Source organism: Haliotis rubra, unplaced genomic scaffold, assembly GCF_003918875.1.
Source record: "Haliotis rubra isolate DU_JTF1 unplaced genomic scaffold, ASM391887v1 Scf132, whole genome shotgun sequence".
NCBI lineage: Eukaryota > Metazoa > Mollusca > Gastropoda > Lepetellida > Haliotidae > Haliotis > Haliotis rubra.
Genome location: NW_025765248.1, coordinates 1,801,728 through 1,820,931, shown reverse-complemented (window position 1 = coordinate 1,820,931; position 19,204 = coordinate 1,801,728). Strand labels below are relative to the sequence as shown.

The following is a 19,204-nucleotide window of genomic DNA, read 5'->3' as shown; positions in this document are numbered from 1 at the left end:
CTCACTATGAAACAATCTGGCGCTCTGGCTTACTACTACAAGCGAGTCCGGTTTATTCCGCGCGTCCGGTAATTCTGCGCAGCTGCAATAGCGAACTTCCGTATAGAGGTAAACATCGTCTGCTACCACATTTGCCCTTGAAATCGAGACATTTCTACAAGGGACTGGCTTTTAATCACTAAAGGTAAGTAAATAACAGTAATTAACAGATAAATTGACAGTTTTATGAAAATTCGTTTTTTCACACTTTTAAACCTTTTTCTTCATTATTCATAATTGGATTTAATATGAAACACTCTTCCTTACATTGATGAAGTGATTTTTGAAAATAATCTGGCCCTAATACGCTTCCGTACTTCGGATCCCCAACTGGATGTTATGCGCATCAGTTGCTGCGCAGAATTACCGGACAGCAATCGATGTCGTCAGAACGCCGGTAAGGTCAACCGTATGGCATAATGCAACGTTAGAATCTTATAGTCGTCAATAAAACTTATATTTCTACGTAAATATGATGCATACCAGCATGTTTAGTCACATAAATCACAAAAAATAACAGACGTTAGTTGCCATGTTGCGATCGATGTGCTTAGGTGCGCGGAATTACCGGACGCCATTGTATTGATATGTATGAGGGATACTGCCGTGCCGACTCCCGACGCCCTAGCCAGACAACCTTACAACCTTACAACTCCCAAACCGCCCTATTCCAACTGATTAACATTGTCGCTGACATTCACACATTATGCAATGTTTGTCTGTTATTGTCATTCAGCGTGTGCCAACTAGCACCCCCTCCCCTGCGACCTCACCCCCTGTCTGCCGTGCTTCGTGTTGCACCAACACTAATTAACCAGACCTTCTGAGCAAAAAACCAGAGCCACACACGAAAACCTCTTCCGCCAGACATTTCGGGGGGAAAACCTTCTGCGATTCAGTCTCAGATTGGCAAGATAGGCTCTGAACTATCAATCAGTAGAACATCACACGTGAAACAGTAATACGGAGATGTTATGTCTAGTTTAATTAGCGTTAAATTAATGTAAGATGTTACCTGTATGTGCACGTGTGTGCAGTCTGCATATGTGTTCAATGAACCTTTCACGAACGCCAGTCTTCATACACTTATACGTGTTTTTGAAATTGTGGATGTTTCTGATTTTTGGGCATTTGCGTTTAGCCTTGTATTTCAAACAACTTGCCTTTAGTGTAACGAGCCTTATGTTTTACGTATATGTTGTTCTGAAGTATATTCCAGATTGTCAGCGGAGAGCTTTCGAACTATGAAATATTACATCGTAGTGACAAGAACGAATTATTTACAAATGAATTAAATGAGTGAGTGAGTGAGTATGGTCTTACTCAGCGTTAGCAATATTCCAGCAATATCACGACGGGGGACACCAGAAATGGGCTTCACACATTGTATCCATGTGGGAATCGAACCCGGGTCTACAGCGTGACGACTGGAAGTTTTTAATCATTAGGTTAGCCGACTTAAAATGATCAAACCACCATAACAATGCTTTTTATCATTACGATGCAATCGTAATGGGGAATGTGCCTTTGTTATTCGCATGGCTAATTGTATTCAGGTGGATACGTATTCAACAGTTTAGTGGTTGTTTGAAGTATGCCTTGTCGTGGTACAACACTCGTAGATCAGCTGCAACTGCTTCCAAAGGCGCATAGTCATGATTGACGTCTTTAACTGGAGATCCACTTATTCTGCATGCGACCATCTATATCCAACACGACTAAAATATAAGTCTTGTTCAGACATGGTATTGAATCACCATAAAGGTGTTCTTGTCTACATCCTCAAAGCCATTCATAGTCCCCTTTTCTGCCCGCCAAATGACATCATTACGTTCAGTCAGTGATCGAGTGTTTCCGTACGCTCGTCAGCGGTCCGAGAGTCTCCGAATGAATCATGTTGAACGCTCATTGTTGGAAAAATGTTCTGAATGTATACTGACATGCACGAACACAACCGCAGGCCTCTAGGTAGTTCAACTGCACTATTTCTTACAGAAGGTAATAAAAGTCTGTATTGTCATTCTTCACCACAAACTGCATTTCTTTCTTTCTTGGAAAACAGCTATCGGTCAAATATTTGAAACGCACTTGCGTAAGAAACGTACTGCTGCATTCCTGTCGGAAAATACATGTTCTATTTGTTGTAGTCGGGAGTCGGTTGTTTGTGTGGCAATGTTCTGTTACGAGAGCTGCTATGTTATCTCCACAAGTTAACGCAACATTGCAATGTCGTTAAGCAGTATCACGTGTCAGGAAGTGAAACACGCATCTTTCCTTATATCATCAAATCTGCTACAGAAGCAAGAACACGCATGACAATGTCCTACATCTCCCAAATCTCATGTCTACCTGCTAGCATGTCATACAATAGTTGAGAGTTACTCACATTATTAATCTGAAACCCAGCCTCCGTTGTTCTTTTCCTGCTGGGGTGAGGTGAGGTGAAATTGGGTTTAACGTCGTGCTTGAGAATATTTCGCTCATATGATGACGGTTTTCCTGCTGGGAAAAGTAAACGTTGATATGTGTAATAATTTATCATCTACAACTGGTCTCCGTTGTGCTTCTACAACTGGGATAAGTAATAGTTAATACATGTATATTTATCATCTAAAATTGTGTTTCTGATGAGATAAGAAATATTATCATCACAAACTGGTTTCCTTTGTGCTTCTTCAGATGGGATATGTATAGTTGGTATATATGTATCATCTAAAACTGACCTCTATTTTGCCTCTTCTGCTGAGATAAGTAATATTTGATACATCATCTTCTGCATAGAATACTTGATATGTATTTATCGCTCAGACCTTTTGTCCACCATGCTCCCATGTTGGGATATCGTAGCAGTAATTGAATACATGTATATATCATCTAAAATCGGCCTATACATTGCTCTGTTATGTCATATCCAATGTTTTATATTATACACTTATAATATACACTTCCTGGGGCGGTGGTCCGGGTTAGAATATTGGCCTTCAGTAACCCATGCTTGTCGTAAGAGGCGACTAACGGGATCGGGTTGTCAGGCTCGCTGACTTGGTTGACACATGTCATCGGTTGCCAATTGCGCAGATCGATGCTCATGCTGTTGATCACTGGATTGTCTGGTCCACACTTCATTATTTACAGACCGCCGCGATATAGCTGGAATATTGCTGAGTGCGGCGTAAAACTAAACTCACTCACTCTTGGGGCGGTGGGGTAGCCAACTGGTTAAAGCGTTACGCTACTCGTTACGCCGAAGACCCGGGTTCGATTCCCCAAATTGGAACAATGTGTGAAGCCCATTTCTGGTGTCCCCCGTCGTGATATTGCTGGAATATTGCTAATAGCGGCTTAAAACTAAACTCACTTACTCACTTCAATTGGCCTCCACATAACATATTGCTTGGAGGAGATCAAGTCATCTCTCCTAGATGTGTTGCAGTAAGTACATTTTTCTTTAAGGTAAAACACACCTGTATTCTCTTAAGTTTAATTGGCCAAGCGACGTTGCATTCATTTGGGGGCTTTACAGCTATATCTTCACATAACCCATTTATCGTACAAGGCAAGCAATTTGTCATCACATTATATTCTCTTAATGTCAGCGCAAGTGCCACATCCCGCCTTCACGAAACTGACACGCCCTTTTGCCAAACACAAGCTCAACCTAACTCACCAACTCAAACTTTTCAAGTCGCTGCTGTGTATGTTTTTGCAATTTTCAACTTTAGGACTGACTGACTGACTGAGTTTAGTTTTACGCCGCTTTTAGCAATATTCCAGCAATATCACGGCGGGGGACACCAGAAATGAGCTTCACACATTGTGCCCATGTGGGTTATCGAACCCGGGTCTTCGGCGTGACGAGCCAACGCTTTAACCACTAGACTGCCCCACCGGCACTCAACTTTAAGAATAGGAAACAAGTTGAGCAACTTTGAAGCTTTTTTTGTGCAACTCCATTATAAATAGACCCAACGTTCTCGAATAGTCAGTAAATCTTGTCATGTGTCCTTCTGTATCGCCGTTAAGGTACATAAATCAGCAGATACCTTGGACATTAATCAGATTTGTGAACTTATCTGAACAGTCAGGGACTAAATAGACCACGATTGATCAGAGCAGCTGGAACCCGTTCTTTGATTAGTTCCCGGTGCTCCTGATCAAATATATTTCAGTCACGCGATATCAAATCACAGAAATGCCATCCATCATTACCAAATCTCTGGTATCCATAACCCAGGATATTATATCGAAATAGAAGATGTCAATTAAGTCCTTACTCACAGCACTGACAATTTGTTAGTTAGCTGGAGATCATCATGTAACGTTATGTCCCAAAATACACATATCCTATATAAGTAACATATCTGCCATCACAGTGACCTACCTGGGATACATTCGACGCTGTTATCACCTGACTCGGACCCGCGTTGTGTTCAGCCATGGCCATAACAACAGATCACTATTTTCGAGCAACTGTCCTTTCATCGTCATCTAAGAAAAGCTTAGCCTATTTTATGGCCCTCTATTACCACAGGATCAACAATAGCTGCCTCTTTACTTCAATAACTGCATTCTTATCGAGTCTCCCAGTTTGAGATGACCCATTATGGCTAAGAGATTCACTAACAACATGATGTATCACCCCATGAGTTGCTGAATCCAAGGTAGACCACTCTGGAGACACTTCCGCTTTTCAGTGATTCGAGGTATCATGGGTAATCTATAAAATTTGATTTGATTTTTCCTTATCCGTTGGCGCATTAACATCTCCATCAGGTCTGTATCTGATCAGTCAGGCTAAACTCCCATCTGCCAGCTCCCCCCTACGTCCCCATCTTCTAATCTCCCCCTCGGTGGATCCTCTTCTCTATTTATCAACTGGGCTTCAGCGGACTGACGACCGCTAAGTAATATTTGAAGCACCAAAGTATATTAGTGTCCGTAGGAAATAAATGACGCTAAATTGGCTCATCTGTTTCGCCCACACTGGCTCGAATTCGAGGGACTTCATTTAAGACAATCATGTAGCTGGAACCTCTGTACAGATATCTGGCGTATCAGCAAATATGGTGTTGATTTACTGTGGGTGTTTGGGCGTAATTACCAAGGCACCCCCGCAATTACATTGCTCTGATGAATGGGGATAAATTTACTTACTTTATTAAAATGATGAATGTCGATGCGTATTTCCATGGATAATTACGTTTGTGGGTGGTGACAGGTACAGATGGGTCTAGACCCTCTGATGAGAATATTGTATAGTAATGATGGAATGGAATACCGCGGAATCGTTCTAATTAATTTGAATATATGTTGTGCTGAATATATATATTGTTAAGTTATATTCCTTGTGAAAAAGTCCCCGTGTAATTAGTACATGATGACATGTGTGTTTGGGATTCCTAATGACGTAAAATGAATACGATCATTTCACATCAACTATGTGATGGTGAGCCATTGATCAATATGTCTGATATCTGTTGACGAACAAGCAAAAGGATTTTATTTCTGAAACTGTCAAACCTGCCAGAAACATGACTCGATAGACATATTAAAGGTTCACATAAACCTGTCTGATGACAGTATTAGTGTGGCTGGGAAGTGCGTGGTTGAGTAGTCTAGCGGTAAGAGTGGTGTTTGTTATAACAAATAAAACTCCGGTTGTAGCCCCCGATGCTGGTGTTCTTTTTTATTATGGAAAAAAATCTGGGTATTTTAATCTCGAATTAACGACGGACAGTAGTTTTGTTATGGTAATAATGAGAAGGGACTTGCATTCAATCAGTATTTGAGTGAGTATATTGGGATGAAATCACTTCAGATTCAAGGAAGCTATATTTGACTGCCGACAACACCGTTCATGGGGAATCGAACCCAGAATATTCAGCGTGACGGGCTAATGGTTTAATCACACGGATACCCAACAGCATTTAGCTCGCATAACGTTCTTCACAAGTGGTGCGTTGTGTACGCATATAAGAAGGCAGAGAATAATCGGACTGTATATGTGTACAATAATCGGATTGTATATGTGTGATTCAATATGTGTGTGTGTGTGTGACGCAATATGTGTGATATGGGCACTCACACTCATGCACGCTCTCTCTCTCTCTCTGAATCCAACTTTCTGTCTCTCACACACGCGCGCGCGCATACACAGACATACATGCATGCATAGACACACATTCATGGTTTGAGCGCCTGCAAGGATAGGGAGGGTTGTGGTTCAATCCCCTGACTGCGTCATACCAACACACGTTACAGAATGGTACTTGTGTCCGCCCTGTCTTATGCTCGGACGGACTAACTGTGACAAACCAATGACCGGTCGGTTCGGAATCAGTGTAATCTGCCTGAGAGGGGTATCCATGTTTAACCGTGGAATCTCTGTGGGCTACAAATAGCTACGTACAACGTGCATAAATGGAAGTGTTTGTTTACTGCCTGTCGCCCCACTGTCGGATCCCTGTAATACGACGGTGGCCTGTCGACAATCGAGTCTTCACAATGAAACCAAGTCTGTCTCACAGTCCCTGAACCGAATTATTTCCCTTCCCTCCAGCCCTTTCAACAATGCTAAGGTCTGAACGACGCAAATCTAGGTTTTCCTCAGGTTCTGAATCTAAGGGCCTTTTCAATTAAAAAGGGAATGTGTTGGTTCTACAGAAATAGATCATATGCATAGCAAATGCATTAAATTTATATGAATTAGTTGCCATTTCGTATTTCGATTTATTCTGATATGAACTATACTCATGCCAATAATGGTTGTCACCGCCATCAATTTTTTTTATTGGAGAGGGTGTGTGGGTGTGGGGTTTGGGTGGGGTGGGGGTGACAACCATTATTGGCATGAGTATATATTATTTTATAGATTGCGTGCACTATGAATCTCTTGTGGGGGTCTTGTGGTTAAACCGTTAGCTTGTACTGGGGATGTTCGGAGTTCGATACCCCATGAAAGGTAATATCGGCAGGCAGAATAAAAAAATCCGTGAAAAGACCATCACCGTGGAGGGATCGAACCTGGACCTTTTTCCACAACAAACGACAAAATGAAACCTGCAACCCTTAAGTGAAACAGTGGTGAACACGATGTGAAACCCCATTTCGCCTCACGTACATCTAGACCCGTGAAGATCCGGGTTACAATTGATCTTCAGCAACCCATGCTTGCAGTATGAGGCGACTAACGGGATCGGGTGGTGAGGCTCGCTGACTTGGTTGACACATGTCATCGTATCCCAATTGCGCAGATCGATGCTCATGCTGTTGATCACTGGATTGCCTGGTCCAGAATCGATTATTTACAGACCGCCGCCATATAGCTGGAATATTGCTGAGTGCGGCGTTAAACAACAAACAATCAAACAACAATCACGTGCACCTCACCATGTCTGTGTGGCTTTAATCCTGCGTGCCGACATATCCTCCAGTTCTGTTGACAGAGTTCATGCACACTGTCCTGGCACGAATGCAGTGTCCTTTCAAGGCAGAATATTTGCCTTTCATTAGCATACAATGGTCGTTTATCTGCGTTATAGCACTTAAGGCGGTAGTACGATACTTCGATATGTTTGGGGAATGTGTCGGGCGATTCTGTAGCTTGGCGCTTCTGGGTACATAAAACAATGCCAGTTGTTTGACATGGCGGATTAACGTTATGAAATTACTCATTACTTAAGGTAGGTTGTACTTCTCTTATTTTTATTCGTTTTGTATATCTCTCCACCTTTCGTTTCTTCTTACTCGTTCCTTACTAAAATACTTTGAAATTCCATTTTTCCCTCCATTTTGTCTTTCGGTTTATAATTCGTCTTAGAAGCCTTATGTCCCTTCTCTGTCTTACATTTTGTTCTCTCCTCTCCCTCATTCACGTCCTCTTCTTTCATTACACTCCTTTCTCTTTCGTATTTTCTTGTGTTCTGTAAATGTAATAATATTCCTCCTATTCTTCCCTCCAGTCTGGATATAGGCTCTCCTTCTTGTATGTCTTAATTATTCTACACATTGCGTATTGTCGTATCTCTCTCTCTCTCTCTCTCTCTCTCTCTCTCTCTCTCTCTCTCTCTCTCTCTCTCTCTCTCTCTCTCTCTCTCTCTCTCTCTCTCTCTCTCTCTCTCTCTCTCTCTCTCTCTCTCTCTCTCTCTACTTTCGTTTCTATTTATATTTAGTCCCATTCTGCCCCGCTTCTCTTGATACCATGTTTCTCTCCTTCTTTTCTACCTCTTTTCGTCTCTCTTTCTCTTCATTGTTTGTTATCTCCTCGTATTCTGACCTGACACCCACCTTCTAGCTCTCAGTCCTTGCGTGCCACCTCCATACCGCCCTCGTCTTCCCTTTGTCTCTCCTCGCATGATCAGTCTCCCTCCTTCTCCCGTTTCCTCCAGACATTTAATGAAACTTTATATTGATAACTAGTCGACGTGTACTGTAACAATATCATAGATAACGTTTTGTTTGTACTGTAAATGATCACAACGATATAACGACACCTGACTCAAATCACCAGTCATGTAATTGTATCCAATCCAAGAACTTAATTAAATTAAGTTTTATTTAGATTAAATTGACATAACAAACAGATTGATAAGCTTAAGCAAACATCGGAACACAAGGGGTCACCCCTACTTGTATGGGTTCGCTCTTTAAACACACATTTGGCAGTTAAGCTGTTTTATAACAGAGCTGTATACACCATAACACACGTCTAAGGTGTCAGAGTTGGTATTGTTGAAGGCCAAAGAGGCAGTCAAGACTTGCCAAATTTCACACACATTTTACCATAGGTTTTTCTAGGTCTGAGATATGATACTGGAGAAATGTGATTGGTTATTAGCTGTGCTTTTAGCAAACACATACCGTTACAAACAGCCTCTTCCGGGCGTGTTTGTTTCTCGCAGCCTGGTTACCTAACAGGTTCGAATACACACCCATCTTTTCTTTTAAACTCACCCCACCGTGATACTGTTATGTTTTAGATGTACAAATATTTGACTGCGACAGATAATCAGATGCAGTGTTTCGCTTTCAAGAAACCTGTCACTTTTATCCCCGAGATTAGTGTGCGGTGGTGAGATCCCGTGTCGATAGAGAGACAACGGTTGTGCCATTCAGGAATTGTCAGAAAGAAACAACTCCCTACTGATGCATGCAACAAGACGTACTATTATTAGCAAGAATGCCTTGCACCCTAGACAGATAAGCATGGCACACTCATCATTGGACGCGTGGAAAAACAGTCACACAAGCTTATGGTTTAGGCTTGATGAATGCTGCGCACTGAACATGGAAAGAGAAAATGGTTTGCCAACTTGTTCATCGCGGGTATGTTATGCTTGTTGAGGGCGAGGGGACGCAGCGGAAGTAAATTATACCTCTTCCAGCCCCATCTCAATAGCAGTGATGGTTGGCATTACCGCACTGTTGATGTCGCTGTAGGGGACGTCTGTGTGATTTACTGCTTCACAGGTAAGACCCTTACATCACATGGCACATAATAAGTGCGATATCACACGAAGCAAAATGATGCATACTTTTTTGCTAAATATATCTGGTGCGATATTTTCTTAATTGATACGTTAAGTTTCTTTTCCCGGGTACGCCAATTTCTAAGTGAGAATTTATGATTTATTCAGTGTGATAAATCAAATCAGTGAAATAACAAATTTGGTTATAGGATATCAAATTACTTAAAGCCTTAGTCTGTCTTACATTCGCATAACCATATTAATTTTCCTTCTGTCCAGTCATTCCTGTAATGAACCAGCCTTCCAGATAATTCTTACTTTCAGGTCAGAATTTGTAATCTCACTTGGGCTCCCTTTTAATTTAAATGAAGTTATTTTTTCCATCAAAATTATAACATTTTCGGAGACGAAGCGTAGCCTATTAAACCCTTATTTAGTATAATCTCCTGTGCACAAATATGTATTATGAATGAATATTAGAACTGTGAACTATTTCCTGTCAACCTTAAATGATTGTTTTGGATGACTTTTCCTGGTTTAACCAATATCATTTATGCTCGAGGTCGAAACAGTACCAGTTTAAATTTAGATAATGAATTTCATTTCCAACCTGGCCTGGTTTTCAACACGTGCAAAATGGCAGAAAAGATGCATCAGGTTGCTTAACAGCCTCACCATCAATTCTTTCCACATTATCTAGGCCCCATAAAAGTACTACCTGGCCCCTAACCTGATTATTCATCGTCCCATTACGGCTAATATCGTTTCACATGGACTGTCCGCAATTTTTCAACAACCTCCCGATCAATGGTTTCGGTCACGCCAGAAGAGGCAAGTATCAAGACTTTTCGTCTATCATCCTCGACAGAACCGTGTATGAATTCTCAAAGGAAACCATGTTTCTCTGAACCTGTTTACAGAAACAACATAACTGTTGACTCATTTTGTGATGGAACTCCTCCTCTTCATCCGCATTTTCCGAATGTGCAGCACGTGTTACAGGCAGACCGTATGACGCGCCACGACAGTTATAAGGCGTAAAGAAACCAAACTGCCCCCTTTTATAAACCCGAATCAGCCGCAGTTGAAATACGTGCCTATTAATGTTTAGACTGCGATAAGTATATGTGACATTTCCCATGCTGAATGGTATCGCATAGAGAAACATTCCACAACGCCGGGTCCATAACTGCCAGGATGCATTCTTTACAACGTTGGGTTTCATTATAACAATAGTGTTGTTACTGTAGTTGGCGTAAGTATAGCATTGCCAAGGTAAAAATACACGATGAAACATCCTTGTAATAGGATTTCCGCAAACACAGAACACACGAGGAGATATATTTACATGCGTTTTATGATGCTCCCTGGGAGTTCTATAAATCCATACACCTGTCTAAATCATCTGCTCTGATACAGCCCGACTCTGGCGCGTCTTGTTCTGTCTGTGCATAATTCATCTCTCACAATCAGATTTATCTGTTAGTGTGCAGAAATTATATTACTTAGTAATGTTAAGTCCGTACTTCATACCAACTGCCTATATATATGACTCCAGCTGTCCTCGTATAGAACTGATGGTTGTTTAGTTTAGGTTGGTTGGTCTGTTGTTTAACGCCGCACTCAGTAATATTCCAGAGGCGGTCTGTAAATAATCGAGTCTGGACCAGACAATCCAGTGTAGGAATCGAATAGATCTTAATTTGCGGCGCTTCTTGTATTATATAGCTATAAGTCGATAAGTTCATTTAGAATGTACTTCACTGATTGTCGTCATGTTTGGAATCGAACCCATGTCCTTGGCGTGACGAGAAAGTGGCGATCCACTAGGCTACCCAAATGTCTCTTATACTGTAGATGGAAGTAATGTATATTTTATGTACATTGTTCGAATAACGAAATATTATTTTTGTTTTTAAACCAGTGGTTGATATCATGTGACACCGATGTTACGGTATGAACCGAGCAACTCATTAAAGATCATCCCCAGTCGACTAGTCACACGCGCTAGAAAACGCACGCGCATGCACACACGCGTGTTTGGATACAGGTCGCTTTAAGATGGGGCGCATTTCGTGAAACTAACGCACCAAGACGGCAAGGTATTTGGGTATTCAGTTGACGAACAGTTTGTTATTCCACCTCAAAACCAAAAATATTAGCAGGTGATGTCACCATCCCATTGTAGTGTATTGACCCATGCAATTAAAATATCCCACTCGCTCTTTGGTAGACGACCAGATGGTGGAAACACCAATAACTACATACACCGAAACACAGGACTCAAAACGTGTGGCGTCACCCAGAGAAAGTAGCATATGTGCCTCTGTAGACACAGCAGGAAATGGGAACCCGATAGGTGAGGTGGAAGTGAAAGCCCCTTCAAGCGCCGGTAAACAGCATGGGTTATATCTTCCCCGGGGAGTTGAGAATGATAACTGGAATGCATACGTATACGGTTCACTGATCGGGGAACATATATACCTCATCTGAGCAAAGATGTCTGCATAGGTTTGACTGACTGACTGACTGGCTGACTGAAAATGGTTTTACGTCGCTTTTAGCAATATTCTTGTAATATCACGGCGGGTGGAACCAGAAATGGACTTAACAGATTGTGCCCATGTGGGGAATCGAACCCGGGTCTTCGGTGTGACGAGGAACGCTTTAACCTCTAGGCTACCAAACCGCCACATGTGTACCATAACGATAAGTGCAATACTCATACGCTAGGTTGAGCCTAGTTTCTTCTCAACTCGTAGATTTATAACTTACAAGAGTAATGCAAGAATAAAATACCCGTTACCAAGTAAGTTTTAGAAGAATTCATGATAATACCATGGCTGGGTTTATAAGGGGTGTTATAACTAGGGGTGGGTATTGCAGAGAATTTTCATATTGCGATATATTGCGATGCGAAAGCATATATTGCGATATGTATAGCAATATATTGCAAGACGTTTTTTCAACAAAAAAACTACTTATACTCGAGTTAATGCTTGATTTATAAAACAAAATAATCATGTTTGATTAAGCTTTAATAAAAACTTTTAATCCTGACAAAATAAAAATGTAAATAATATTTAGCATGAATGAAACAAGGCAATATCCGAAGATTTCCGAGTGTTACGAAGTTTTCCGAATGCATGTCAAGATACCGGTTTTCGATCAGCGTATCGCAATACGTATCGTTTTCATGTCTGAACCGGTAAATACAGGTAAACCGGTTATATTGCGCAGCCCTAGTTATAACGTGACTGGCTTAATAACATGATTCTATTGCAAACATAATTCATTTTCAAGTATAGCATTATCTGACGACATATTAAATGACATTGTGTATTCATATATATATTATTGATGGCATAGAAGCTGGTTGTCTGTTCAAAATCCCAGTTCACCACGATCCTTAATCCTTGAGTTATAAGTACCCGTGAAGATCCGGATACGAACAGGTCTTCAGTAACCCATGCTTGTCTACAACCGTGAAGATCCGGATACGAATTGGTCTTCAGTAACCCATGCTTGTCTACACCCGTGAAGATCCGGATAAGAATTGGTCTTCAGTAACCAATGCTTGTCTACACCCGTGAAGATCCGGATACGAATTGGTCCTCAGTAACCCATGCTTGTCTACACCCGTGAAGATCCGGATACGAATTGGTCTTCAGTAACCCATGCTTGTCTACACCCGTGAAGATCCGGATAAGAATTGGTCTTCAGTAACCCAGGCCTGTCGTAAGAGGCGACTAACGGGATCGGGTGGTCAGGCTCGCTGATTTGGTTGACACATGTCATCGTATCCCAATTGCATAGATCGATGCTCATGCTGTTGATCACTGGATTGCCTGGCCCAGACTGGATTATTTACAGACCGCCGCCATATAGCTGGAATAGTGCTGAGTGCGGCGTTAAGCAACAAACAATCACTGAGTCATAACAATACGCTCATTTTGTTTGTGTTCTGTTTATACCCAGATACCCTCCCCATCCTTCTTCTCTTATCGTGTCCGTACTGAGTGTAAGGTATGGCAGACTGGAGATGCGGAAGCAGCACTACCCTGTGTAGGTATACAGCTAATTACCTACAACACGTAGAGAATGTTGGCTGTCAGAGTGTGGGGTCTCGCCCGGTGCTGACTGTGTAGTTTACTCTGCAAGGTGGATAGAAGGTAAACGTTCCGACAACCATCCATCAACATTGGAAGTGGCCAGTCGGAGACCATTACCATCCCCATACTAACATGAAAACATAAACATATATGCACCGATACTATCACGCACCCCATCACGCGCATTGTCATACATACCTATGGAGGTCATCAGTCTCTCATACACGCACACACATACATACCAATATGCATACACATACATAGCAACCTACACGCACAGACATACAAACATACACGCACAGACATGCTACCATACACACGCATACATAGCAACACACACATGCTTCACACACGCATGCATGCATGCATGCATGCATACATACATACATACATACATACACACACATACATACATACATACATACATATACACACGCACATACATACATACATACATACATACATACATACATACATACATACATACATACACGTACATCGTTACGGTTTAGAAATTACTGAGATAATAGCTTGTGAGTCCCCTTTAAAACCAGCAAAGTAAATGACAGACGAGTCTATGTTATTCAATTGTATATTGAATAAACAAGGTTACATTGAATTGCAGCACAGATTTCAAATACAATACTATTGGGTCACAAATCTAAAATATTAACTCACCAAAGTATTGATATTTCCAGTAAAAACAGATGATTGAAGATTGTTGACATTTGTTGAAAGTTCAGTGTAGACGAGGCTTCTTGAAATGTCGATGTCAGATAAGCGTAAATCCAAAGTACAGTGGAAACCGCCTAAGTAAAGACCGCTTAACTAAACAGACCTGATAAGTAAACACTTTTCTTTGGTCCCGGCAAATTTCTTCATTAATTATCACTATTAGAGTCTGGTTAACTAAACTCGGATAAGTAAACAGTACCGCTTAACTAAACATCTCTCACGGTCCCTGGAAGTAAATTACTTAACAAAAGATACTGGATAACTATATTAGCGATCACCACATAATCCGACATGAGGGGCAATCGTGTGAGTCTCCAGTCAAACAAACATCCTACTTACAGCTTGCTGGTGTCATGCAGTAGTCCCTCATATGTCAGTTCCATCCTTTATATACCCATTATACATTTCTGGATTTTTCCAGCAAACACCATGCCACAATACGATCTTCTCATAGATTACATCATCCTACCGAAACCGGAAGCAACGCAAATGGAGGTAACTCCAACTTACTCTTATGTGAAATTACATAGCCTAAGATCACAGGTGTGAGTTCAAATCCACACTTAGAGCTTTAAACTTTTGTGACCCATAACATATAAAAGTGACAAATGTAACATATGAGTCGTTGCTCTATCTGTCAACCACTGGACTGCTAGATTCCACAACTTCCTCTATAAAGCTCCTATGTTTATTCCATCATCGTAAATACATCTTACCATTCACCAAAACACAATCTTAGCTACACACATGTAAATGCATGTTTTTTTAGGTAGAAAATACCGGTATCAGCTAAGAGATGGACGCTGGTTCCTACATGTTTCTCAAAACTGGCAATTTCAGAAATTAACCTTTTTGGAAGATATACGCGCGCAAATCACCAACGGCCATTGATGATACACTCCAATCGACCACTGCCTTTGGCTCTAAATAATGATTACATGATTCAAAATACCGTAAGATAACATACGATTGTTTCTAAAGTGTGTGATTAAATCAGAGTATTATTTTCCGCCTTAGTGGTTGGCAATTTTACAGCAATATCACACAGCGACCTGACCAAACCAGTGGTTCATACTGTGTGGTCTCAATAGTATTTAGTCATATCACGGTGAATGAGCATAACGTGGACGGTAAGCGTAAAGCGATGCTGGACTTCGACGTTGTAAATAGTGTATATCAATAGTTGTGGTTGCTAGAATGAGTAATGGGCCTTTTCCTGGCAAACGTATTAAGGTTATTTGAAAATATCCCGGTGGGAGGGTGAGTTTTACGATCAGGGCACCGTTGCACAAAGCCATCTTAAGCGCTACGATGATCCTAAGCCTATTTTCAACAAGGGCGTTACGGTCACCTTAACGTTATAGACGCTTTGGGAAACGGAGCCTTGGACCACCATTTCACAAAGCGATCGTAGCGCTAAGGTGATCGTAACTCCCATACTTTAACATAGACTTACGACAGTCGTAGTGCTACAATGGCTTTGTGAAAGCCATCGATATATTCTGCTCAGGGTTTGTTTTGTCTCGGCATCATGGACATTTCGGGAGAACTGGCACCCTGTACCTCGTCTGATGACAAGGTCCTCATCATTGTCGTAACAAATATTGAATGTGTATTAGATGGCCACAATGTGTGACCTGATGCCTGAATGTCCTCAGCGTGGATCCTTGCCACTCTGTCAGTCATTGGTTGTGTTTTGTGCGGAACCTTTTATTCGCAGACATTCCGGGTCATACTGCTGACTGCGGAGTAATACACCATTCACTCAGTCGTTCTCCACCCCTGAATAGCCGGGTTAGAAATTGGGTTTCAGCAACCAGTACTTGTCGTTAAAAGGACTAGCAAGACCAAGTGATCAGGCTGGCGGATGTCATCGTGTCCCAGATCGATGCTCGTGATATCAATCACTAGATTGCATTCTCGGCCTTGATGCATTACAGACCTTTGTCAGCTTAAAGGTTGCTGATTGCGGCGTTAAATAATAAACAAACAAACATTCGTTCCCCCTCGGGTTTTCTTTGTAGCAGTTTTGGAAAAGTAGTTGACGCTTTCTGTGTCAGAGATATATGTGTTTCGATTAACTGCAGAAATATCGAATTCCATTTTCTACAACACGAAGCGATATTGCCTGATGGCCGTTTATCAAGTTTATTGCAATATAGCACAACAAATGCGGCAACGTGGACCGGAGGTACTGTTGCCATGCAGTCTGTGGCGTGAAGACACAACAAACAAACATGGCGTCTTGACGACGCGTTTACAATGTGTTATTTCACATAAAACGTTCATTCCTAACGTCGGAAATTAAAACCATTGTCAGTGCGTTTATTTGTCGGAGTGAAATACGCTCCAATTGGCTTCCTACCCTCTGCTAATGCGGTCCGCGCATCCCTGGAGCGCAGCGTTAACCTTCTCAAATTGAACATTGGGGGATCGATAATCGCAAACGTAGCATTGTGCTGCGCTAAATACTGATTACTTGTTGACTTAATGCTAAATACGTAAAGTTTATTTGACAATCTTATCATATTGAAAATCATAAACCTCTGTATTGACTGCCAGAGAAATCAATGCCCTGCCGTCAACAGGCAAGCTCGCTAGGACCACAACAGAAATTGAAGCTGCAGCTCAATTTAAACCGACCAATTGTTTTGACAGATTAGCGCTTGGAAGGTCTTTGTCCAGTTCAATAAAATCAATACCTTCGGATGTTGGAAAGTTAATTGTTGAGTTAAGCTTCACAGAGGAGGCTGGTTCGTCCATTCTGTTCATGTAGGTCAACGAACGACAGTGGTTAGAAATTACAGAGGAAGTTCTAGGGAAAATCCAACAACTGTCGAAGTAGTTTTGTACAATTAACTGATGGATAAAAGTCTTTGAGATAATATTCAGAATGGCATATGACAGCCATAATTTTTCTTCTGACGAAATAAATGGATGTAATGGTTGTGAGTAGTGTGGATTATTTCATGGTTCTTAGTATTCATCTTTCGGTTAACTATCTTAACTATTCACGACATCTCTACGGCGAGCCAGATAGCTACTAGTTCCTTTGGTTACATGCACGCTGTGCCGACTTCAATGCCGTGCCTGACGTAGAGTTGAGGACATCAGCTGATATACCATTCATCTGACTCAGTATCAGGAGCTATTATCTCGGTGGCTCAGTGTTTGAACTTTCTGCTCATTGATATTTTTTGTCATCAGAACTCAAAGCTTTTAGTTTCCCCGTGGATTAGACTAACATCTAGTCTCTGAAATGAACTGGTGTTACATATTTTACGAAAAAACGTTTCATAAATTATTATCATAAAATATTATGAAAACGAGCCCGGATACTTTCTTCATTTTCACATGCCACATATTGTAGACATCCATGGGCAATCTTGTGTCAGGGTCTGTATGACAGGCTACCCATCGGTGTTCCTGGGTCAAACAGGGTTGTGTTGATGACCTCGTGTAGCTGGGTTATTGTTGGCGTTAAACATTCACCCACTCATTCAACTCATCACTCACTTATTCAAGTCATCACTCACTGAAGCACATCTTATTGTACCTACTATGGATAGGAACAAACACTGGGAAAGTGTAACCCCACACATAGCGTGTGTTACATATGTTAGAAACAATGAAGTAGATCCTCCAGGAGACTTCATCCAGGTTGTCTGTGATACTAAAACGTAAATGTGTTTACTCAGCACGGTCGTCAAATTGGCTTCATAACTTCTCGCAGGACTTGTTTCGCTAAACAAGGTGTCACCGTTTACAGTTGTGGGTGTACTTATTCAGTTTAGGTTTTCTGGCTTCCAAAGTGATAGTCTTTTTATGACAGTGATGCAATGAAAGCTGCCCCAGAAGCAATGGTGATGTTGAGATGTTGTTTCACTGCATTGTAAATCACGTGGTTTTGTCGTCATTATCATAATGGTGTTTTTACAGGAAAGGATGGTGGTTCGAATCCCATAATGGATTATGATCCATGGTTTGTGGGGTCGGTGGGGTAGCCTAGAGGTTAAATTCACGCCGAAGATCAGGGTTCGATTCCCCACTTTGGTACAATGCGTGACGCCCATTTCGTGTGTCCCTCGCCGTGATATTGCTGGAATATTGCTAAAAGCAGCGTAAAACCATACTCACTCACTCACTCCATGGTTTGTCGCATGCATACCGGTGATCGGCCATTTCTCGCTCTCAAACACCATGACGTTTCTCCTTCATAAAGGCTGACACTTCAAAGTGGCGTTACACTGTCTCCAAGCCGCCATTTTCAAATGAGAGTCACATCTGCATCATGGTACGTAATAAACAGAACAGCTAAAGATGTTACTTCCGAAATGTTGAATTATGTAAACAGCCATTCCGCGATATGTACTATATATATATATATATATATATATATATATATATATATATATATCAAGTGAATCGGATCCTTTGGTTGTGTGCACGTGTTTTGCCTGCAAAATAACATTATTATTAATACGCTCGCTCTCAGACTCGTAACAAACACCTCCTAAAAGCAATAAGCCCCGAGAGGATGAGTAATGTTCAACACTTACTGAAACACATTTGCCCTTAGAGTACTTGCCTATAACCTCAGCAGCTAAAGACGTACGATGTACACCAACAAAAATGCCATATTACGTACACATGTGTGTGGATGGATAAAGTGGATGGATAAAGTGTTTGTGAATTATATGTGCAAATCTTACCATCGTTAACAGATACTCTTCATCTCCACATAAAACTGGTGCTCTTCCGACTCTAGCCTTGCTTCAAGGCTGTACTGAAGGCTAAGCCTATTGATGTAAAGTAATCTTTCCTTTAAAGAGACAGGTCTACATAACGACG

At 41.4% G+C, this 19,204-nt stretch overlaps 1 protein-coding gene across 4 annotated transcripts in view; it reads left to right on the top strand.

Moving 5' to 3' along the window:
- The window catches only part of LOC124267568 (5-hydroxytryptamine receptor 4-like), a 140,899-nt gene that overhangs the window by 57,460 nt on the left and 64,235 nt on the right, over nucleotides 1-19,204 (top strand). Inside the window, exon 1 of one of the 4 annotated variants that reach the window (XM_046702517.1) lies at nucleotides 9,248-9,507. The exons of the other annotated variants lie outside the window; for them this stretch is intronic. The gene's annotated coding sequence lies outside the window, so the exon portion shown is untranslated. Of the gene's footprint in view, nucleotides 1-9,247; nucleotides 9,508-19,204 lie in introns of those variants that run through there. 4 annotated transcript variants of the gene reach the window in all.